General features: G+C 34.0%; 1 pseudogene; it reads right to left on the bottom strand.

Moving 5' to 3' along the window:
• Positions 1-403: 403 nt before the first annotated feature.
• Positions 404-25,019, bottom strand: part of LOC120127525 — a 42,910-nt pseudogene continuing 18,294 nt past the window's right edge.

Below are 25,019 nucleotides of genomic sequence, written 5' to 3'. Positions count from 1 at the left end.
AAAAAAATAAAAAACGTGTCATAAAGATAAAAATAAACGTGTTATAAAAATATAATTATTCATATTAAAAACTAACAAAATAAGAAAAAAAAGAACCAACAGTAGTCAACTATTATCAAAATTAATACCGTCATTGACTAAATAAAATAAAAAAATTGATATGATCTATAAAATATATACAAACTCAAAGCAAAAAGAAAATAAAAAGAAGAAGGGAAAAGGGAGAGCGGTTAGGTTCATTTAATTTTTGCAATTATAACTTAATTTTATATCTTTATTAGTTTGTGTCATATGGAATTATCATCAAACTCTAATATCTAACGTATTGTTAAATTGTGGTGCTCTAATTTCTTCTTCTTCGTTTGGGCAGGTAATTCGAGGCGTAAAAGTAACAGAGCATTTGAAGACAACACCGCAATCTATGATTTGGCATAATATCACATGTAGCATTACATTTCTCCACAGCGAACTTGGAATTGAGCAGAAATACAAACGCAAAAGCACATGTAAAGAAAGAAAGTGTTGGTCTATTTTCCGACAATCAATTTAGCCCTTGCATGTCCCTCATTGATTTGGAACTGCTCCCCAAGGCCAAAGTGAGCCATGAGCAACCAGATAAAAGTAATGAGCTCCCCACCTTTGCTGACCTGCTGAGCGTGCGTGCTTGCTCGGCAGTGACTCCCAGCATACGACACCAATTCCACCCACACCCTGGCCATCAATTTCCATTTATCCAATCCTTCCTCCTCCAGCCTGCTTAGTTCTTGAGCTAACATGCTGGCATCGAACAGTACGGATTTACTTCTATCTCCCTTCACGGCCTCCGGTTTGACATCAGTCGTCACCGAAAGAATCGCCTCGCACGCCTTGGTTTCTACGGTTCCGCTCCTTTTCATGTTTTTTGCCCGCGATGGTAAAACCTTGCCGTCAAAGAATCTTTCAGCCTCCGCGCAAGTGTCCCTGAATCTTATTTTGCCAATGCCTCCTACAGCAGACATCATCGTTGGCTGCCATATTAAGAGATACAACATGTAGTCAGAAAGAAGCTTACTAATTTCTCGATGACCAATACTTTCTCGTCCAGTTCCTTATTGGGAGCATGGACATAGTAGCAGAGATCAGTAGCAATGTGCCACAATAAAATGCTTTCATCATACGGAACATCGGTTATAAACTGCATCAGCGAGCTACGGTCGATTTTCGTATCGCTATCCACTAGAACCCAATCACCCCTGGCAGTGGATATCCTCTTGGCCGTTTCAGGGTCATCTGCATAGTCGGCTTTGGTTTTGAGTTCCTCAAATATGAACTCCCATAGGGATTTAGTGAATGGCTCGCGGGCTACATATTATCTCCTCTATGAAGTCCCGAAGTCCCATACTTCCCATGATGAAATCATGAGCATAGCCAGAGAGAACACCAATCTTTTTGAAGATTTCATTTAACACATCAATGTTCTTGAGCTTATCGACGACAAAGGTGATGGCGGCGCTGATTTTGTCCTTAATAAAAGATAACACCTCTATCACACCAGACAGTAAACCAATGACTGCTTTCTTGAATTTTTTGATCAGACCACCAACAAAGTAAAAACATCCATCAATGTGCAGGAAGGTGCTGATGTTCTCAGCGATGACCAGTGGCCATCTCGTGAACTTGTGGATTCTACCAGTATGGCTTTTCAGGCTAAAACTTATTAAATTGAAGGACGAGATGGAACCGGACCACCTTCGGAACAAAATCGGAGTCGACAACACATCGTGATAGATTTCATTCGGTTTAAGATTCACTTTCACAACACAGTGACAACATCCAGAGCGTGATTCGAATCGGCGGCGTTGTAATTCGTAAGATCCTTGTGTTTTGCTTCAAGATTCGTCCTACACATGCATTTTCTCCACCATGGCTCCCTAAACCAAAGCAAGCCAGTGAAGATCCTTGCCAAGAACCCCGAATCGGAAGCAGGGTCCTTGATTGAGGAGTATGTCCAGTCCGAAAAAAGGAGCATCAGCAGCGCGATAACATCCAGACCACAGCACCAAGGAGCAAGGTGTAGGTGCTCCTCACATCGAATTGATTAAGATCGTGTTTCTTTGTTCTGAAATGGAAGAGATAAAGAGCAGCTACAATGGAACCAAAGGCTATACCTCGGAAGATATACCCCCAAATGGAATACACAACTTGAACCTTAGTATAAAGAACTTCGTATATGAAGTTGAGTTCAACCTCGATGACCCTGAGAGCATCGACGGCTCCTCTCTTTTTGAAGAACTCACGGCTCTCGTTACGCTCACGGAAGCTGAAGATGAGATCAACCACAAGCCCCTTGAAGATTTGGAAGTACTTGTAAGCGTAATGCACTACTTCGAGATGGTTCAACTTGCCTTCCTTCACTGGCATATCAGTAGCCCTGGCTTCTTTATCAGGCTCTGGAATCATGATTATTTGGGTCGGGAGTTTGTTCTTCTTCTTGGAAGCGTATTCCTCCATAAGCTTAGCATAGTTGGGACCAGGATCGGCGTCCTGAGCATGGAATCTCTGAATCTGTCCAAGCTCGCAAGATACAGAGCACGCGTCCTCTCCGCATACTTGATGGTTCCAGCAACGAACATGAGAACGGAGGGAACCCAAATCTTGTTGGTTGGGAGTGATTGAGCAAAGACTAAAGAGCAGCAACCGCTTGAAAGCCGAGACCAAGCAAGTGCCTGAGCCAAAGCTCGTTATCTTCGAGAGCAAAAGCAGTGATTGTATCGGGACCACCGAGATGCAACAAGAGGAAGGGAGCCCAGAAAGCCAGGAGATCAGCGTTACCATCCTCTTTAAAGTGGAGAAGCGGGAGCCAGATTTTTTGGAATCGCTTTGGCTGTTGGAGATGAGACCCACAGTGAAATTAGCAGCAGCATCGGCGAGCAAGTAAGCCGACCAGATGAGCAGGATTAAGAGTCTTTTCCTTGTAGATTTGCGGTACGGAGCAAGCAAAACGAGGAAAGCCTGCAATGAGAGACTGAAGAGAATGGTGCCTCTGATATTCCATTTGTCCCATACCCTCCTCACCTCCGGCGGGACTGGGTCCACCATTTCTTCTTCTTCTTCTTCTTCTTCTGCTTTTTCTTCTTCTTTCGCTTCTTCTTTCTTTAGTTTTTGGTTGTATTAGCAGCTCGGTTGAGTTCAGATATTAACAGCTTCCTGGAATCGGTAATCAATTATTCATTTCATTTCCTCATCTGTGTTTGGGGCGTCCAATAAGTCCTTTTACCTGATGCTGAACTTAAAGTCAAGACCAAGGTCAAGCTATGCTTCCAAACAAAGGGTAAACTACCTCAATGTCACAAAATTATTAGTGGCATTCTATTTTGGTCATTAAACTAAAGTTTAATATAAAAAATAAATAATCAAGTTATATTATTTTTCATTTAGGTATCTAAATTATTTTTTAATCAATTTAGGTGTCTAGTATTTCTAACATTACTCTTTTAGATGTTTTGACTGTCATGACTGTTAAATTACACCGTTAAATAACACACGTTAAAATTTGCATTTGAATGAAAAATTAAATTTATAATTTTTTAAGAAAATACCAAAATTTTATAAAAATGCAAAAAAACCCAAAACCTTTTAAACTCTAATTTCAATCCCTTTGACATCATCGGCCACAACTAATATTGTTAATCGATCAAACACCCATTAACATGGATCGGTCAACCACCCACAACCAAAAACCACTTACTTTTTCAATCGAATGAACACCAAATGACGGTGTAAATGTAAGATTTCGCTATTATTGATTTTCACCATTATCGTTGTTTTCGCTACAATTAGAGGTTGAAGTAGGAGATTTCAATCATTGAGTGTTCTGCTTCACATGCCATTTAAATTTTGACTGGGTGGCGATCGATGTTCGATGGCAAAGGGATTGAAATTAGAATTCTAAAAGTTTTTTATTTTTTTTATAATTTTAGAAAAATGAGGAGTTTCCAAAAATTATAGTTTTAAGTATTTTTAATAAAATATTTTTTGATAAACACTGAACTTATCATCTAACGACAGAATTTAACCAGAGTGATATTTTTATTTTGTTATTAGCATGTGATCTAACAATTATAAAAATGAAAAGTAAACTTCTAGTCTTATATATTTATAGTTTTTATCAATTTGATTTTGTAATCATAAATGATTGAAAATTATATTATTTAATTAATAATAACTTTACATATTTTAAAAACTAAAGACCAAAAGCAATAAAAATATAAATATAAAAAAACTATAGGAAAAATATATTTTTTAATAGTCAAACCAAACAATTAATGCCAAAATAAAATAAAAATAAAATTTTAATATCACTAACTTATAATATATGATTAAATTTTATCATTCTTTCGTGTACAATGGTTTAAATTTTAACGTTGTGGATGAAATAATTAAATTAAAAGATCTTTTCTAAAATAAATTTTTACAATACTCAACCTAAATTAATCAAAATTTAAACTAAATATCAATAGGATTTATATAAATATTAAATTTCAAAATTATATTGGGTATTTATACATTTTAATAAATGCTGGTAAAATATTTCCAGCTCATAAATGAATAAAATATGACTTGATATTATCATCGGTCTTGCTATTTGAAGAATCCATCTTAATACAACTTGCCCGCTCATTTTGAAAAATATATATTAAATTTTTATTGTGATAAATTAACAAAGCATGAGTGGCCCGCTTTATATAAATAAATAATTCTTATTTGGATAAATTTGGAAATAATGGCGTTTACTTAGAAAAACGTATTTATTTTTTTATTTTAATAAAACATGTCTTGTCACTCACTTCTTTAGGGAAAAATGATACTGATTAAAGAATGACTCATTTACTTAATATTATAAATATTTTTATTATTTTAATGAAGAATCCATCTATCTTGGGGATGACATCTCATATTTCACATCACATGACAAAGAGTAAAAATAAATACTATTTAATTATTTAATAATAAAGAATGACTCGTTTACTTGATTCTATTTAATTATTTTTTGTATGGAGTAAAAAGACAAAGAATGACTGGTCTATTTTAATTTAGGCATAATATCAACATCAGTACCCAATGTTTACTATTCATTTTGGTCCTTTATTCTTTTATTTTAAGTATTTTGGTCATAAGTTCTTTTTTTTCTAAAATATTTGAACATCAACGTTTCATTTTTAGGATAAAAGTACTCATATTTTAGAGCATTGATTGTATGTTAACTAACTATTTCGATCTATAAAAGGGTCTTTTGTAAAAAATAAAACTTTGAAAGCCAAAATATTATGAAAAAAAGGTCACAATGACTATTTTAATAAACGTTGAAGGCTAATTTTAACTTTATACTTTTATTTTAATAAAAAGTTTAATGATATTTTTAACGTTAAACTTAATTGTCCGTCCAACTCAGTTGGTAGAGCGCAAGGCTCTTAACCTTGTGGTCGTGGGATCGAGTCCCACGGTGGGCAATTCATAATTGTCGGAGGTCTTCCACGGAAGTTGCTTTCAACCTAGCGTTGAGGACAGCCTACTACCCTACCTCTCCCTTACCCCATTACATATGGAAATAGAGCTAGCTAATTTAACGTTAAACTTAAAAAATAGGTACTCAAACTATATATTTTTTGCTTTAAGTATCTAAACTATTTTTTTATCAAACTAAGTTATTAAACTATTATATGTAACCACTTTAAGTACCTAATTTTTTTTGTCAAAATAAGTCTCTCAACTATGATTCTTTTTTGCTTTAAGCCCCTAAACTATTTTTTTGGTAAAAAAGAATATCTAATTTTATGTGATATAGTAACATCTTCTTGGTAGAAAAATATTATTTAATTAAAAAATCATAGAACTTTAAATAATTAAATATAATAATTTAATTACTTAATTTTGACTAAAAAATAATTTGGATACTTAAAACAAAAGGAATACATAATCTGAATATCTATTTTTACTTAAAGCCTAAAAAATATTAACTTTTAACTTTTAATTATTTATCGTACTATATTAATATTTCAATAAGAGCTTTAATTGGGTAGTTTACCTCAAATAAAAGATAGGTTTTTAAAATTTAAAATTTCTTTTTTCTTAAAAAATGGATTTTTTTAATATTTTAATGAATTAAATAAAAGAGTACTTTCATTAAGTAAGTTTTAATAAAAAGTGCTGTTTAAAATATACCTTTTATTTTAAGTGTTTAAAGAATTTTTTATTTAAGACATTGATAGAGTCCACTATTTGAAGGCCTTTATAAAGTCTATTAGAATGTAAATAAAAATTATTTAGTATTTGTTATTAGTTTGTTATTAGTTTATTATGATTTGTTGCTTACTTGGGTTATATAAGTCATACTTGTATTAGGTTGTGTAGACACTAATTTGTCAGTTTACTTTTATTTTTATTAGTTAATTATTATTATTATTATTATATTATTATATATTATTAATAAATAAATTAAAAATACATCAGAGGCCCATAACCCTAAACCCATTTACAAGACCCATTTACAGCTAGCCCAGACCAGAAGGAAACCCTAAACATTTAGGGTTTCAGCTAGGGTTTCTAAACCCTAGCACTGCAGCCGCCACTCCAAGAGTTCCAGCAAGTTCCAGCCGCCTCACGTCTACACTGTCGACGCTCCCACTGCCAGATGACCCAACCCGCTGCAACCACGCCGCCGCCGCCTTGCCATAATGCTCCAGAAGACCCAGATGGCTACCCACGTTGAAGATCTATGGTGAGTCACCGCCATAGCTTGGTGACTCACCAAACGTCACCCCTATTACCCGGTCCGAGCGAACAACCGTGATGGTTTATAAAACCCTCACCAAACCTGCAAAGAAAAAAAAAACGGTGAGAAAGACGAGGACAGTAAGCAAAGATAGAGGAAAAAGAGGAGACCAACAACCAGCAAACCAAGAAACGGAAATTAAACGAGAGAACGAGAAGAGACTTACCAACATCGTCGAAGCCTCCACTCGTCACCATACGCCTCTAAAGCACTCGAAAACCGGAGGTATAAACTGTATATTTGCTCTGATTAGGAGTTTTTTTAAGGAAAACAGAGATCGTATTCGGCCTTAGGAGGTCGAGATCTGTAATCTAGGATAATTTGGGAATTTCCGGCCACCAGTAGTGGTGGCCGGTGGTGGAGCTCGTGGCAGCGTGTAGCTACCGGCGGCTTCCAGAATTCCCTTTGGTGAGGGAAGCAAGAGAGAGGCGAGAGAGAATTTCTTCTCTCGTTTTTAGAGAGAAAAGAGAAAGGGAGAAAATGAGAGGCTGACCCGAAGGGTCAGCCATTTAGGGGTTTAAAAACCCTCTCCCAAACGACGTCGTTTTGGGGGAGGTTGTTTCTGTAATTTCTAAAGGGATAAACCCCTTCCGCGGTGTTCCATGTTTGTAATCTTTACAAAATAGTCACCACCAGTTATTTTTATTTATTTTAATTTGGCATTCGAATTTTAATATATTATGTTTTAGTCATTAATCAGTAAATATTTATATATTTAGGATAAATATCATATTTAGTCCCTAATATTTTTATATTTAATATTTCAATCCTGAATAACTAATATAAGTTAAATCACACTATTAACACTCAAATTTTATAATAGTTCGAGTTAGAGCATTTAAGTTTTACAGCTTATAATTCAATCATTAATTATTTTTACCATAAGTTTTTATTTTATTTTATTATTTACATCTATAGTTTTAATTTTCTATATTCTAGTCACATATTATTATTATGTTTATTATACTTTAATACCCATATTTATGTATTCGAATTAGGATTTTGAGTTTTATATTTTAGTCACTTATATTTTTAATTTAACCATAAGTTTTAATATTTTGCAATTTAATATTATTGCTTTCAATTTATTTTATTTTGTCATTATTGTTTTTTACTTAATATTATAAAAAACCATATAGTATTAATTTTATTTTGATCATATACTTAAATATAGTATTTATTTATTATTTTTGTTTATTCACTAATGTTTACATGAAATACAATATTATAATTTTATAATAATATTTATTTTTAAATATCAAAGAAAAAGGGCAGTCTTAAAGCAACTAGATGTCCATTTTCTGATATTTTTAAATAAATATTTTACTTTTATCAATTATATATATATTAGTAAAAATGTTTTATTAATATTTATTTATTTTTTAATATTAAGAAAGGAGCTGTCTTAAAGCACCTAGAAGTTCTTTTCTGATATTTCTGAATAAATATCTTATATATATATATAAATTAATATATTTTCTTAAAATTATAAATTTGAAATAACAGGATTACAAATTAAATATATTTATGAATTTTTAAATTTCCAATAATAGAGACAATTTATAATTAACAAGTACCAATTTCGGGCGTTGTAGGGGTGCTAATCCTTCCCTAAATGTAACCGACCACGAATCCCTTTTTATTTCTAAAAAAATGAATTTTTGGTTAAACGCAGATCAATTTATCTTTTAACTGATGTTTTTTTAAAAACTCTTTTAAAAGATAATTTTTAGCTATTCGACCTACCTGACCCAAAAAGTCGATGGTGACTCCCAAAACATTTTAAAACCATTTATTCATATCACTTTTCCCGCCGAAGCAAAAATTTCGTGTCCAGACGAAAACCGATTACGACAGCTTGGTGACTCCACTAGGGACGTGGTTGAGCTTTAAAATCAATTATAAATTGTCTCTATTAATTAGAAATTAAAAATTCATATATTTAATATATATTTTTTTCTTATCAAAATTTTTATATATACTTATTATTTTCATAATATTTATATATTTTTTTCTTTATTAATTTTACTATTTATTTTTAGATATTTAAATTTCCTATTTTATTTGTTTGTCAAAGGTTTGAATATTTCTCCTCACACACAACACTTGCATTGCATAACATAAGCTTTTTAATCAAGCTTGTCCCTTTTAAGTGGGAGTGAAATCGATGTCTTCGTGAGAATTTATTCTCCGTGTCAGACCTAGCAAGTAGCTTTCGGGGTTTATATGCTCTATGTCTTCGTGAGAATTTATTCTTCGTGTCAGACATAGAGAAGTGTATCCCCTCGAATTGAACTCAATCCACTTTAGTCTGTGATGGACTAGGATTGAGGGTTAGCAGCCCAAGAGGCACTAACAAGGACAATTCGGGTACCTTTACTTTTAGAACTAAAACCCTGCATATAATAAACCATAGAAATTCTCCTGATCTAAGATAGTATTGAACCTCTGTCCATAGGTGTACACAAAGGAGAAATAAGTTCTAACTTTTTGTCTTTTTAATTTATTTGATGTTTTTCATTTTTTTTAATAAATGCCTGCGAACTAGTAATCATGCGGTTAGGTTAATTTTTCCAAACAATGCATGGAACTAGAAAACATGAGGTTAGGATCTATACCTTGATAAATAGAATTTTTTTTGGTACTAACCAATTTATTTTTTCCTTCTCATTTTTATATTTTATGCATGTTATTTTGCTCTAACTTGTTTATATTGATTTCTTTTGTTTGCATTGCATGATCATGGCATAACCAAAAGGTGTTAACTGGAAAGACTGTTCATCAAATTGGAAAGAAATCATAAATGGACAAAAAGTTTTATGATGGAACAAAATATGACGCAACCGTGGAATGGCATCCTGAGGGAACTCCGAGGATAGAGGAGAGATATGCACCCAAAGATCGTATGCCCATTAAAGAGCAAAAGAAGATACGAGAAATAAGAGAGCAAATGTCCAAGATGATGGAAATAATATTTGTTTTGGCCAAAGGAAAAGAGATTCCGGCACAAATAGAGACAGTCGTCATTCGTATTCACAAGTTATCTGGAGATACCCAGGAAATGGTGACAACTGTAAAATCTCCCAGAGATGAGAAGAAATCATGTAATCTGAAGTCGTCAAAGTTTAGTCTGCTCCCGACGTCTAAAACTCAGGTTCAATCCAAGACAAAAGGCGGTTCTTATTTTGATGCTATCCCTATATCATATAAGGAGTTATATGAAAAGCTACTTGAAGCGCAAGAAGTGGCCCCGTACTACATAAAACCGTTCCAACCTCCGTATCCGAATTGGTATGACATCAACTTTTATTGTGAATATCATGCTGGAACTCAAGGACATACCATCGAAAATTGTCTTGCCTTCAAACGTCGAGTATAAAGTCTTCTGGATCATGGAACCTTACAGTTTGTGATAAATGATCGACCTAGTTTGGTAACTGAAGATCCTAATAGATTAATACCAAACGTGGTCAAAGGTAAGAATATTAGTAGGGGCGCCCAGAGAGAAGAAGATTTGCTGAGGACTGAGGCTCAAATACGTCATCTAAAGATTGCAAACGATAAATTGAGCACCAAACTGAAGAGTGGATAACGGGAGTCACCAAACTGAAAAAGAACTGTAACATACATGAAGGTCGAGCCAAGAGGTTTTCTCATGATTTAAGAGTTGCAGAAGAAAGACGCAATACATCTGTCAGTGAATTAAAAAGATGTCAAGTAGAAAATCAAAGGTTAAATAGGGCTATGACCAACATGGAAGCATCATATCAGATTCATTAGCTTGAGATCGATATTGAATTAAAAGCCACTATGGCCAAGAACAAAACATTGAAGAAATGTTTAGATGATTATGGAGATCTTGTACGAGAAGTTCTTGAACACAAAGAGTCTCTCACAAGAATAAATGAACAACATTGTTTACAATTTTTAGAGTTGACACAGAAGATGAAAGAAAAAGACAATGTCATGAAGAAAGTTGCTGCTCAAGCAAGCAATGTGCCTCATAAGCTGGTGAACTTAGCTGGCTTCGCTAGAGAATTAAAGCAGATGGATAACTCCACACCTGAACATGAGTGGAATTTAATTTGGCTTTTAAGAGAAATAGAGAAATTAGGAGTAAAAGCCATCCCCTATATGCAAAGGTTTTGTTTGATGCACGAAAACTTTTATGTTCAATGAAATCTGTTCTAAGATGATCACTCTTGAGTAACACCTTTTCATATATGCATTTGCATTTTGAATTTTAGTATTTTTACGTTTGTATTTACATTTACATCATGCATTAAAACATATTTAAATGTTTATTTATTTTCAATATCAAAGAAAAGGGCAGTCTTAATATAACTGGATGTTCTATTCTGGTATTTTAAATAATTTACATTTACATTTTTGCATTTATGCATTTCACATTTACATTTTTTATTTGTTCAAGTATTGGTATATACATTATAAAAACATATAAATAATTCATGAAGGGTTATGTAACAGTAAAATGAGATCATTCATTCATATTGTATCATCATCATGAAAACAATGGAACAATCTCATGAGAGACTACAAGATCAGTGGTCAGAACAATTGACAGGGTTACCTCAGGATACAAAGAAAGAAACATCGGATTCAGTACCAGATGGACCAAATCAAATTATTCAGGGGATTGTATCTGATAAAGAAAAGATAACGGCTAAAAAGCAACAGTGCTATCAGATTAATGAGTCAAGAATGATAATAAACCCTGGGGCATCTCACTTGAGCCCAAAGAATAGCCTCGTTAATTATTCACAATATGAGGAGATAGTCAAGAAGGTGGATGAATCAATCAGAAATATGAAAGATGTTAATGCCTCCCACAAATAATTAGAAGCAAGAGAGCTCAGCTTGGTTCCAGACTTGGTTATTCCCCATGAATTCAAAATGCCTGATTTTGAGAAATATGATGGCACCAGTTATCCCCTAATCCATCTGAGAATGTTCTGCAGAAAAATGGAAGGATATTTAAGTTCTGATGATCTGTTAATTTATTCCTTCCATGTTAGTCTTATTGGCCCAACAGTAGTCTGGTACAATCAGTTGACCCAAGAACAGATCAAGAGATGGGTTGATTTAGCTGATGCATTTTTGAGATAATATTGGTATGTTAAAGGTTTAGCTCCAACACGTATGAATCTTCAAGGAGTAAAGAAGAAAGCCAATGAAAGGTTTCAAGAATATGCCTTAAGATGGAGAGGAGTGGCGGCACAAGTTCAACCTCTCATGTTAGAAAAAGAGATATCACGTATGTTTCGTGATTCCCTTCCCGCTCCTTTCTTCGAGTTAATGCAGACAAATCCGACGAAGGAATTCGAGAATCTTTTTACAAGTGGAGAATTAATTGAGAATGTAATCAGCGAAGAAAACTCACAAGTCACATCCAAGAGCTCGAAGGATCAGAAAGTGAAAGCTGATGATGTGAATTAATGTAGCATCCATAGTCCCCGCAATTGCAAAAGGAAGAGAGCAAGTAGTTGTTCGGATCGACCAAAGAAAGTCATGCGATCAAGAAAAACTTTGGAAGTGTTCCAAACTTCCATTTCAGACTTGTACCATCATTTGGTTAAAGGTCAATACATTACACGAAGACCAACGAAAGTACCACCTATGATCAAAATAGCTTCTGTAATTTTCACTTGGGGGTAAAGGGGCATTCAACAGGGAGTTGTTGGCCACTGTTAAAAGAAATAGAGACGCTTGTTGACAAGGGGGTCTTGACACAAGAGATAATCAAGAAATGGGGGGCAAATGAGGACAAGAACCCTAGTCTGATTACACACCCAACATTAGAGGAGTAATGATGCATAAACAAGTGGAAGTATTATATACCACTGTAGTACTTTTCTATTTTTAGCATATTGTTTGAACTTGTTTTTTTGTTCCTTTCTCCGCTTTTTGTACAATAAATAAACTTGTGTTGCTTTTATAGTTATGAGCAAGGAATTAAGTTTTAATCTTGAAATTCTTGAGTATCAAGTAGATTAAATATTCTTTTAATTTTTCAAGAGTTATAGATCTTTGGCAAGTGGTAAAGTTATATCTTCCATATCCCATCCAACGCCAATTACTTAACCCTTACCAAAATCAAATCCTGACACTACAATTATCTGAGACTCTGAAGTCACGTCTCTATCTATTTTTGAGACACCAACTCCAGATGTTTACTGGTTTATGATACTACCTTCCACCATATACATGACTTCATAAGTCGCACATTTTTCCTTCCAAATACAAAACCATCATGAACCAAAAGACCTCAAAAGAACCAAACTTTCAAATTATCCGTGAATTTTCCTGCAAGAAGAGACGAGATGAGGCATTATAGATCAACTTATCGAATATAATTTCGAGTGATTGAGGCATACTCAAAAAAAATATTGATTGAAATAAATATATCATGCATTAATTACATTATTTTTATATAAATAAAGTTAATCTTGAAAATTCATCCCCCTGGAGATATCTCTTTTTACAAAGGTTTTTGTGTATGAGATGACGAACGACATTGTTTCATTTATCCTTCCAAATATATGTATATATATATATCCCTTGTTGTCCCCTTTTGAGCCTATAATATTTTTTCTGATTCAACCTTAACCAAGGATCACTCTACATATTGGGGGGCAAGAAGAAGGATATATGCTCACGGGGATAAGGATTGTCAATTACAAAGGCAAATCTTCATGAATTGAAGAGAGCTTGAATTACAAGGTAGATCAAATGCAAAGTGCTTAAATATCAATCAAGACAAGACGAAAGAATTTCCAAAATGCAAGAATAAAAAGAGGTTCTCAAAGCAATTGAAGTCCTATACTCATAAAAAGAAAAAAAGAAAAAAGAAAAAAGAAAAAAAAAGGAAAAAGGAAAAAATAAAAAGGAAAAAGAAAAAAAAGAAAAAAAGAAAAAAGAAAAAAAAGGAAGAAAAATTGAATCATGATGGGTGACTCATTGAGCCTCAAGCTACAAGGTTGATCAAGTGCAATAAGTTCAAAAATTTATATTCAACAAGAAGCACAAGAAATACTGGAGATGAAGGAATCTTATGGAAAAATCCCCAACAAAGCAGATCCAAGTCAAACAAGGCAAGATTGAAGGCATCAGAATAAATTGATCCTTGGTTCAATTACCCTTAAAACACTTGTTTGAGCCTTTTTATCCCTTTCTTTCATAACCATGAACCCATGCCTACATTACGTACCTAAAAAGTCCATTCTAATCATACATGGATTTCTATGTGAAATGGACTATCTTCAGATTTCATTCTGCCTCTCGGGATTGATTTTTATTTACAAAATTGTTTTTTAAAATCTTTAATGCATGATATTAAAAATGATAAAAGAGGGGGTTCAAGATGTAAATTTTTAAATAACATCTTGGAACCAAAGGAGGATTCGAGTTGAAAACCTGAAAAGGCGGCTCGAATATCGAATGGTGCAACAACGATATAAGAGACGATCTTAAGCTCTTGATAAAGCATTGCACATCCCAAAGACGTTCCTGAGATTTGGGAACCAAGAAGTATCTCCATTAGATGAACATAACAACCCTTCCTTCAAGATAGTAGAAGCTCAAAGAAGACATATATGCTTGACCAACCTGAGAGACCTTACTTTACCAGAATCAACCTACACCTCAAATCAGTCAATAATTTTGACACTTACCATAGGACTATGATTTTTGAATGATTTGAAAGAGTAGTTGATTTATTTAATATTCTTTAAATTCATACTTATGATTTGATTCTATTGTGAACCTGTGATAGGCAACATTTTACCAAATTCTTTTATTCTTCGATAAAGAAAGGAGAAAAAAACATTTTCAAACAAGACAGTCTCAAATGAGGAAGGTCCTTAAAGCAAGTTGTCGTTTATTCTACCTATATTGTAGAAAAAATGAGACCAGAATGATGAAGCATTACACTTTCTTGAAAGCAAGTGGTCCAAAAAGCCAGAAAGTCTGGGGAGTTGAACTTGTAACGCTCTCCTGTGACATCATTAGCAATCCATCAAGAAAGATTATCACTTATATCATGCCGAGGGCAATAAGCAGACATATTACTTTCCCCAGCCATCAATCCATATCTCTAGCAGATTCTCCAATCACATAGTCATAAGTTCCATTAAGTGTATTATGGGAATGAACAAAGACCACCATCTGCACTCTGGTTATACTGTGATACTGGCTCAAGTCTTGATACATCATTGCGGCCTTTTGCATGCCGATCATTTTCTTTGCCAAGATTATATTCATTATGTCCTTCAGAAGATTGTCGAACCTGAACTTGAGAACTTATGGTGTAGAATAAGACATTGGGACATAATCTACTCTTATAGGCCTTTCATATGGGGTAACATTGGTTACATGATTCTAAAAGTTGAGATAACCAGTTTTATTATCAGCCAAACCTTTTCATGGTTCGAGAAGAGCGGGATATGGCAGTGCGTGTGCCAGAGCAGCAAAAAAGACAGTCGTTGTAGCAGTCATTTCAAGGAAATGCACCAACAAAAATCTTCAAGTCCATCCCATTGATATTTGTTTCTTCCAGTAAAGTTGTTATACTGGATGCCACCAACAACAGGGTTCAATCCGCCAAATTTACTCATCCATTGTTCTAACTGATCAACATTCAGTTCTTGCATCTGTTTTCAAAGGTATGCCAAGACAGTAGAAGGCAACCTCTGCATCACTGATTACAGAGAAAAGAGATAGGACATTGATACCAACGGGGAACATGTCTCTAGCAGATCCTCCTCATCGTGTATGGTTTTTAGGGAAACCTAGAAGCATTTCCAACTCATCAGGTTTAAGTGGAACAACTTTATTCCTTTCAACCCATACTAGATTCCATTTTCAGCATTCATCAAGAACATACTTATGAACACTTGAAGATGGCTCATCATCACAAGCTTCAAGAGCCTTGCGGATCATTTCTGTCAATTTGGCACTTCCTGTACATGTTTGTAAATAGTTTAACCTTGTTCGTGGATCCCAAGAAAGCCACCATTTTGTCAATGGAAAAGCATCATGTATGGTGCATAGAGAAAGCAGAATAAGAGGAAATCTGTTCTCAATTGGCAGATTATGAATATAGCTCTTTTCCGTGCAGCAGCACAAAAATACTTCGAATCTACAAATTCTGGCTCTACATCGTGTAAGTACCATGACATTTCGATCCAAACACCAACTAGAGCAAGTGCCATGTTCTCGTAGTAGAAATAAGGAGGCTCAATAGCATCTTCTGGAAGTGTTATTTGAGTTATCTGATTTGGTTCAGTAAGAACCCCAAAATCAATCATTGGAGTTAGAAGATGAACTGCATGATCGTCTTCATTAAGAAGCTTCTTTTCAAGCTTCCTCTGCTTATTCCTTTTCCAAAAATCACAACATGAGTTTCACATTTTCTTGTAATTGAGATCATTGCATAATTGCTTCTTATCTTCTACTGAAAGAAGTGCATCAATAGCCTTAGCCATTTGAGAAACAAATATAAAATTTGTCAACTCTGCAATTGATGAATCCAGACCACATCTCTCCATGGTTATTTAAGCCTTAGCCTCTTAGTACACCGTTTTTGTCAAGTACCAACAATTTATTCTCCTCATTAGAATTAGAATTAAGGATTTCTTCGGTATTAGAAGAACTATCAATATGTGTGAAATCATATTGAAAGATCGCTTCATAATCAGATGAGTAATTATCAGAATCAACCTGTTGCATGGGTGCGGATTTTTGAAGAGTCGGTACCACTGTATATGTAGTTTCGCTATTTCATCAGATTACTGTTTACATAAATTGGTTTTTCTCCCACAAAAAGTATATTTCAGAAATAGCTTTCCCTGAAAGATGATAAGCCACTGTGTCAGCCTGGAATGGATTACCAAATGATTTATATCGCTCTGTTCGACGAGACCCTTCATCTAGAAGATATTCACCTCATTCAGAAGATGCACATATGTTAGATGTTTCTGTCAAAATGATTGAGCACTTCATAAATTTGTGACAACATGAAGAGAATTCCAGTTACTTGACAACACTGTTGTTTAGTAAAACCAGAAGGAGAGTATTCAAAATAAACAGAATTGGGGCACGAATAAAGCCACAAGTACCCATAACAGTGCATTGTCAAAATTGAACCTCGTGGGGATCATGATATTCAAATCAAACAGACATTGAGAGTGAATCAGAAGCAGAATATTGGGACATCTCGAAAGCCCATTTCAGACAGAAATGTTTCATGTAGGGCATCCTGAAAGCCCACGTCGTTATGAATATTTAGGCATTATTGGAAGCTCATCTTAGCAAGAAGTAATGTTGAGCATACTTTTAACATATGTATCAGCAAATGTTGGAGCATTTTAAAGTTTACTTCAAACAAATCCATGTGGGGCATTTTGAAGGTTCAGATTAACAAGAAACAAATGATGGAGCATGCTGAAAGCCCATTTCATTCATGATCAGGAATTTTGACACATTTTGAATGTTTGTATTAGCTAATGTTGGGGCATGCTGAAAGCCCCTTTCAATAAGAATCAATAATGTTGACACATTTTGAACGTTTGTATTAGCCAATGTTGGGGCATGCTGAAGGCCTACATCGTCATATGTTAAAGATCATTCGACGTGAGCAAATATTTCCAATAAGACAGAAAGGAATGAAGAATGAAAATGGTGAAACAATGTCACTGGAGCTGACTATACATTATTGTTTCGTTCATCAGACAGTTACATCAGGATCATATTGTTGAACAAATATCTACTCAGCAAGAATGGTTTCAAATACTCAATCTTCTTAAATGATGTGTCACACGACAACATGTTCTTTGTTAAGCTATATCACGGTTGCATGAATAAAGATGGTCCCTAGGTAAACCGTTTGATCCAGGGTTCAGTTTCTCAAAATCTCGGCTTTGAATTTTGTATTTTGTGTGTCGATAATGATTGAAAATATTTCTTTGAGATTCCTGACAGTTAGTTTCAATCATGCTGTTGAGATCACGAAGTTGTTTTTCACATCAGTGTTTGTTTACTTGATGATATTGAACAAATAAAGAGGCTCAGCTTATGCTTTTCTTATTCCCGTTGTTACCGGGGTTATCATTACCAGCCAGGGTGAACTGAGTTTTCATCTATTTGGTTTATCCTATGTATTTCATCCCCAGTGGCAAGAATTCCATAAACCTCCTTCTGTACATGGATCCTATAGCTGAAGTGTTTCTACTTTCTACAATGCTCATTTCGGAAGAAAACGTGATCGATATCACACTTTCCCTTGCTCAAGATGATATCAAGATCAGTTGGTATATCTTATTCAACTCGGCACTAGCATATATCGTGAATTTGACCAACTTTTTGGTCATACCAACATCTCACTTGTATTCCCACTGAGTTTTGTTCTCAAGTGGTCTTGTGACATCATACAAAAGCTTTGAATACTATGGAAAAAGCTTCATTTGATTGAGAAATTTGAGCAGAAGCCACAGGAAATAACAAATGTATTGTTAAATGTTTACGAAACATCTGTGAAGAAATCACAAGAAATGATGAATGTGTTGTCAAATGTTTTACAACAAGAAACTAGTGGAGCCAACTAAAGTTGAATGACAAGTTGCCTTGTTCGAGATCCAATTAGATGTGGAGATATGAATGGAATCAGGATACATCCTCCTTATAATGTGTTGCAAGAGTCAAATCAGAACAGACATTGCTCTCCTAATTAATCCCTGCTGAGTATGACATATCTACATTTACACTTTTCAAAGATGATAGATTCTTTCTTAAAAGATGATATCATATCTCTTTAAAGATGATAGATTCTCTTTTCAAAGATGAAAGCTTTATTGAATTTCTACACAAGTCCAGACAAAGAAAGTCGGTTTTATCCAGACAAAATGGGGCATCAAGATCATAGTTCTGATTACGGCAAGAGTTCCATAAATGAAACATTTCTTCTGAGATTTTAATGCAAGCAAAGAAGATACAAAGATTAATCAGAGGGTTCTTCAGCTTTATGGCATAGGTTGCTACACTGATATCCAAAGGTAACCCTGGAAATAAATGATCAAGTGAAGGGAGACCAAGTTCACCACTTTGAAGTCAAATGAAGATTGCATAAACATTCATGCATTCATCAAAACATCATTTACACAATAGATAATGCATTATATTGATATATCTGAGTGCATTCAAACATGAAGTTTTACAGATCTTCATATGAACAAGAAGATTCATAGATGAAAAAAAAACCTTACAAAGAGAAGGTATAATTCAAAACCTCAAATACAGGATTCACGCAAACATCTGAAGAATAGATGGACGCAATTCACAAGAATGAGCATTATCTTTATTTTGGGGCATGTTATCCAATCAATAAATTATTTCAATTAGAAAACACTTTCCAAAGTTTCTCATTTAATCTTTTCTAAAAATGAAATTGTTGAATAGTAAGAAAATGATTTCCATAGTTTCTTACTTAGTAAACTATTTCCCACATCTGTAAGTCCTTCAGTGCATGATGTTTTCAAAACCTTCGGGTCATCTGTAAGTCCTTCAGTGCATGATGTTTTCAAAACCTTTGGGTCATCTGTAAGTCCTTCAGTGCATGATGTTTTCAAAACCTTCGGGTCATCTGTAAGCCCTTCAGTGCATGATGTTTTCAAAAACCTTCGGGTCATCAGTAAGCCCTTCAGTACATGATGTTTTCAAAACCTTCGGGTCATCTGTAAGCCCTTCAGTGCATGATGTTTTCAAAAACCTTCGGGTCATCAGTAAGCCCTTCAGTGCATGATGTTTTCAAAACCTTCTGGTCATCTGTAAGCCCTTCAGTGCATGATGTTTTCAAAAACCTTCGGGTCATCAGTAAGCCCTTCAGTGCATGATGTTTTCAAAACCTTCGGGTCATCAGTAAGCCCTTCAGTGCATGATGTTTTCAAAACCTTCGGGTCATCTGTAAGCCCTTTAGTGCATGATGTTTTCAAAAACTTTCGGGTCATCAGTAAGCCCTTCAGTGCATGATGTTTTCAAAACCTTTGGGTTATCTGTAAGTCCTTCAGTGCATGATGTTTTCAAAACCTTCGGGTCATCTGTAAGTCCTTCAGTGCATGATGTTTTCAAAAACCTTCGGGTCATCTGTAAGTCCTTCAGTGCATGATGTTTTCAAAAACCTTCGGGTCGTCTATAAGTCCTTCAGTGCATGATGTTTTCAAAAACCTTCAGGTCATCTGTAAGCCCTTCAGTGCATGATATTTTCAAAAACCTTCGGGTCATCTGTAAGCCATTCAGTGCATGATGTTTTCAAACATTTCCGTCATACTCAATAGAGGCCAAATGAAAAAATTATTGTCTTTTTCGTCTTTGCTCTATTCTTGTTAACATAAGAATGAGCAAAGAGGGGCAGCTGTAGACACTAATTTTTCAGTTTACTTTTATTATTATTATTTAATTATTATTATTATTATTATTATATTATTATATATTATTAATAAATAAATTAAAAATACATCAGAGGCCCATAACCCTAAACCCATTTATAAGGCCCATTTACAGCTGGCCCAAACCAGAAGAAAACCCTAAACATTTGGGGTTTCAGCTAGGATTTCTAAACCCTAGCACTACAGTCGCCACTCCAAGAGTTCCAACAAGTTCCAGCTGCCCCACGTCTACACTGTCGACACTCCCACTGCCAGATGACCTAACCCGCTGTAACCACGACGCCGCCGCCTCACCAGAATGCTCCAGAAGACCCATATGGCTACCCACGTTGAAGATCTATGGTGAGTCACCGCCATAGCTTGGTGACTCACCAAACGTCGCCCCTATTACTCGGTCCGAGTGAACAACTGTGATGGTTTATAAAACCCTCACCAAACCTGTAAAGAAAAAAAAAACGGCGAGAAAGACGAGGACATCAAGCAAAGATAAAGAAAAAAGAGGAGACCAACAACCAACAAACCAAGAAACAGAAAATAAACGAGAGAAGGAGAAGAGACTTACCAACATCATCGAAGCCTCCACTCGCCACCATACGCCTCTAAAGCACTCGAAAATCGGAGGTACAAACTGTAGATTTGCTCCGATTAAGAGCTTTTTAAGGAAAACAGAGATCGTATTCGGCCTTAGGAGGTCGAGATCTGTAATCTAGGATAATTTGGGAATTTTCGACCACCGGTAGTGGTGCCCGGTGGTGGAGCTCGTGGCAGCGTGTGGCTGCCGGCGGCTTCCAGAATTCCCTCTTGTGAGGGAAGCAAGAGAGAGGCGAGAGAGAATTTTTCTCTCGTTTTTATAGAGAAAAGAGAAAGGGAGAAAATGAGAGGCTGACCCGAAAGGTCAGCCATTTAGGGGTTTAAAAACCCTCTCCCAAACGATGCTATTTTGGGGGAAGGTGTTTCTGTAATTTCTAAAGGGGTAAACCCCTTCCGTAGTGTTCCATGTTTGTAATCTTTACAAAATAATCACCACCAGTTATTTTTATTTATTTTAATTTGGCATTCGGATTTTAATATATTACGTTTTAGTCATTAATCAATAAATATTTATATATTTAGGATAAATATCATATTTAGTCTCTCATATTTTTATATTTAATATTTCAATCCCGAATAACTAATATAGGTTAAATCACACTGTTAACACTCAAATTTTATAATATTTCGAGTTAGACCATTTAAGTTTTACAGCTTATAATTCAATCATTAATTATTTTTACCATAAGTTTTTATTTTATTTTATTATTTACATCTATAGTTTTAATTTTCTATATTCTAGTCACATATTATTATTATGTTTATATTATACTTTTAATACCCATATTTTATGTATTTCGAATTAGGATTTTGAGTTTTATATTTTAGTCACTTATATTTTTAATTTAACCATAAGTTTTAATATTTTGCAATTTAATATTATTGCTTTCAATTTATTTTATTTTGTCATTATTGTTTTTTACTTAATATTATAAAAAAACCATATAGTATTAATTTTATTTTGATCATATACTTTAAATATAGTATTTTATTTATTTATTTTTGTTTTATTCACTAATGTTTACATGAAATACAATATTATAATTTTATAATAATATTTACTTTTAAATATCAAAGAAAAATGGCAGTCTTAAAGCAACTAGATGTCCATTTTCTGATATTTTTAAATAAATATTTTACTTTTATCAATTATATATATATTAGTAGAAATGTTTTATTAATATTTATTTATTTTTTAATATTAAGAAAGGAGCTGTCTTAAAGCACCTAGAAGTTCTTTTCTGATATTTCTAAATAAATATCTTATTTATATATAAATTAATATATTTTCTTAAAATTATAAATTTGAAATAACATGATTACAAATTAAATATATTTATGAATTTTTAAATTTTCAATAATAGAGACAATTTATAATTAATAAGTACCAATTTCGAGCGTTGTAGGGGTGCTAATCCTTCCCTAAATGTAACCAACCACGAATCCCTTTTTATTTTTTTAAAAAAATGAATTTTTGGTTAAACGCAGATCAATTTATCTTTTAACTGATATTTTCTTAAAAACTCTTTTAAAAGATAATTTTTAGGTATTCGACCTACCTGACCTAAAAGGCCGATAGCGACTCCCAAAACATTTTAAAACCATTTATTCATATCACTTTTCCCGTCGAAGCAAAAATTTCGTGCCCGGACGAAAACCGGTTACGACAGCTTGGTGACTCCACTAGGGACGTGGTTGAGCTTTAAAATCAATTATAAATTGTCTCTATTAATTAGAAATTAAAAATTCATATATTTAATTTATAATTCTTTCTTATCAAAATTTTTATATATACTTATTATTTTCATAATATTTATATATATTTTTTCTTTATTAATTTTACTATTTATTTTTAGATATTAAATTTCCTATTTTATTTGTTTGTCAAAGGTTTGAATATTTCTCCTCACACACAACACTTGCATTTCATAACATAAGCTTTTTAATCAAGCTTGTCCCTTTTAAGTGGGATTGAAAGCGACGTCTTCATGAGAATTTATTCTCCGTGTCAGACCTAGCAAGTAACTTTCGGGGTTTATATGCTCTATGTCTTCGTGAGAATTTATTCTTCGTGTTAGACATAGAGAAGTGCATCCCCTCGAATTGAACTCAATCCACTTTAGTCTGTGATGGACTAGGATTGAGGGTTAGCAGCCCAAGGGGGCACTAACAAGGACAATTCGAGTACCTTTACTTTTAGAACTAAAACCCTGCATATAATAAACCATAGAAATTCTCCTGATCTAAGATAGTATTGAACCTCTGTCCATAGGTGTACACAAAGGAGAAATAAGTTATAACTTTTTGTCTTTTTAATTTATTTGATGTTTTTCATTTTTTTAATAAATGCCTGTGAACTAGTAATCATGCGGTTAGGTTAATTTTTCCAAACAATGCATGGAACTAGAAAGCATGAGGTTAGGATCTATACCTTGATAAATAGAATTTTTTTTTGGTACTAACCAATTTATTTTTTCCTTCTCATTTTTATATTTTATGTGAAGACACTAGTTTTTTTCATTTTATTATTACTATTACTATTATATTATTATTTATTTTTATTATTAATATTATTATTATTACAAACAAGCCCATTTACAATTACAAATCCCGGAGCCCAATTACCATCAGAGGCCCAGACCCCGATCCAGTCTAGAACCAGCCCAACAGATAACCCAAACCCTCTAGGGTTTAGATCGTGTCTGCTAGGGTTTCTAACCCTAGCGCCGCCACCGCTCCAAGCTTCCAGACGCTTCAACCTTTGCTGCCAAGTGCTCCAACTGCCACTACCGACAATGTCACTGCCAGGTGCCTCAGCCAGCTTTTCCCACCCTCTTCGAAGCCTCTAGAAGACCTAGATGGCCACCCACGTTGAAGCTCTATGGTGAGTCACTGCCATAGCTTGGTGACTCACCGAGGACCGCTCCATTATCTGGTCCAAATGAAGTACATGGTGGCCTATAAATATGGTCATCGAACCTGTGAAAAAAAGGAAGAGGGGAACCAGACATAGAGCAAAAAAATCGATAGGAGACGGAGAGCAACCCCAAAAATAGAAAACGACAACCAATAAACCAACAGCAAACATCAATAATCGAGAAGAAAAACAGAGAAGAGAAGAACTGACCCCCGAGATACCAAACGTCACCGGAAACTTTTGTAAACCGAGGTAAACCTTCGGTTTTTGTTTAGATCTATGTCTATTGAAAGAGTTTTAGGAGAAAAAGAAACTAGATTTGGGTTTAGGGGAAACAGAGGATCGATTTAGGCTATTTTTCCATACTCCGACCACCGCGAATGGTGGCCGGCGGCAGGGATTGGAGCCGGAGCATGGTGGCCGGCCGGTGGCCTGATCCCTCCGGCGAGGGAATTTGTAGAGAGAAGACAGAGCTTCTCTCTCTTTAGAGAGAGAAGTAGAACAAGGAAATGAGGGAGACCGGCCATTTTAGGCCGATTTTTGGGCTTAAATAATCACCCCCGAACGACATCATTTTAGGGAGGGGTGTGTTCGTAATTTTACGCGTGGAATAACCATGCCTGTAGCCATCGAAGTTTTGTAACTCTGCATTTTAGTCACTGGAAATCGAATTCTGAATTTTTAATTGGGTCTCGTAAGTTTATTTTATTATAATTTAGTCATTTCCAGTATAATTAGGTATTTAAGTTAAATGCCTTATTTAGTCCTTTATAATTTTTATAATTTATATTTTAACCCCGAATCACATGTTTTAATTTGTTTTAATTTGATGTACTAATTTAATATAATTTTATTTTAGTCACCAAATTAATAAATGGGTAAAATAACATGTTTAATCCCTGTAATTTTAAATAATTAATTACGAATTAGGTATTTAATTTTATTAGATTATAATTTAGTCACTAATTTTAAATATTTTCATTTATTATAAAGTTTTATTACTTTTAAATATATAGTTCTAATTTTATTTTTATTATTGTTTATTTATGTTTTAATTTTACATGTTTATATATTTAAATATTATTTTTATTATTATTATATAGTCATATAAATATATATATAATAAATAATACTTATTTTTACTTTATATATATATATTAAATCTTAATTTGATTTTACATAAATTATATTTTAATCATATTTTAATATTTATTTATTTTTCAATATTAAGAAAGGATAGTCT

Source organism: Hibiscus syriacus, unplaced genomic scaffold (assembly GCF_006381635.1).
Source record: "Hibiscus syriacus cultivar Baekdansim isolate YM2019G1 unplaced genomic scaffold, ASM638163v2 tig00110469_pilon, whole genome shotgun sequence".
Lineage (NCBI taxonomy): Eukaryota > Viridiplantae > Streptophyta > Magnoliopsida > Malvales > Malvaceae > Hibiscus > Hibiscus syriacus.
This window is presented reverse-complemented; position numbering and strand designations above follow the sequence as displayed.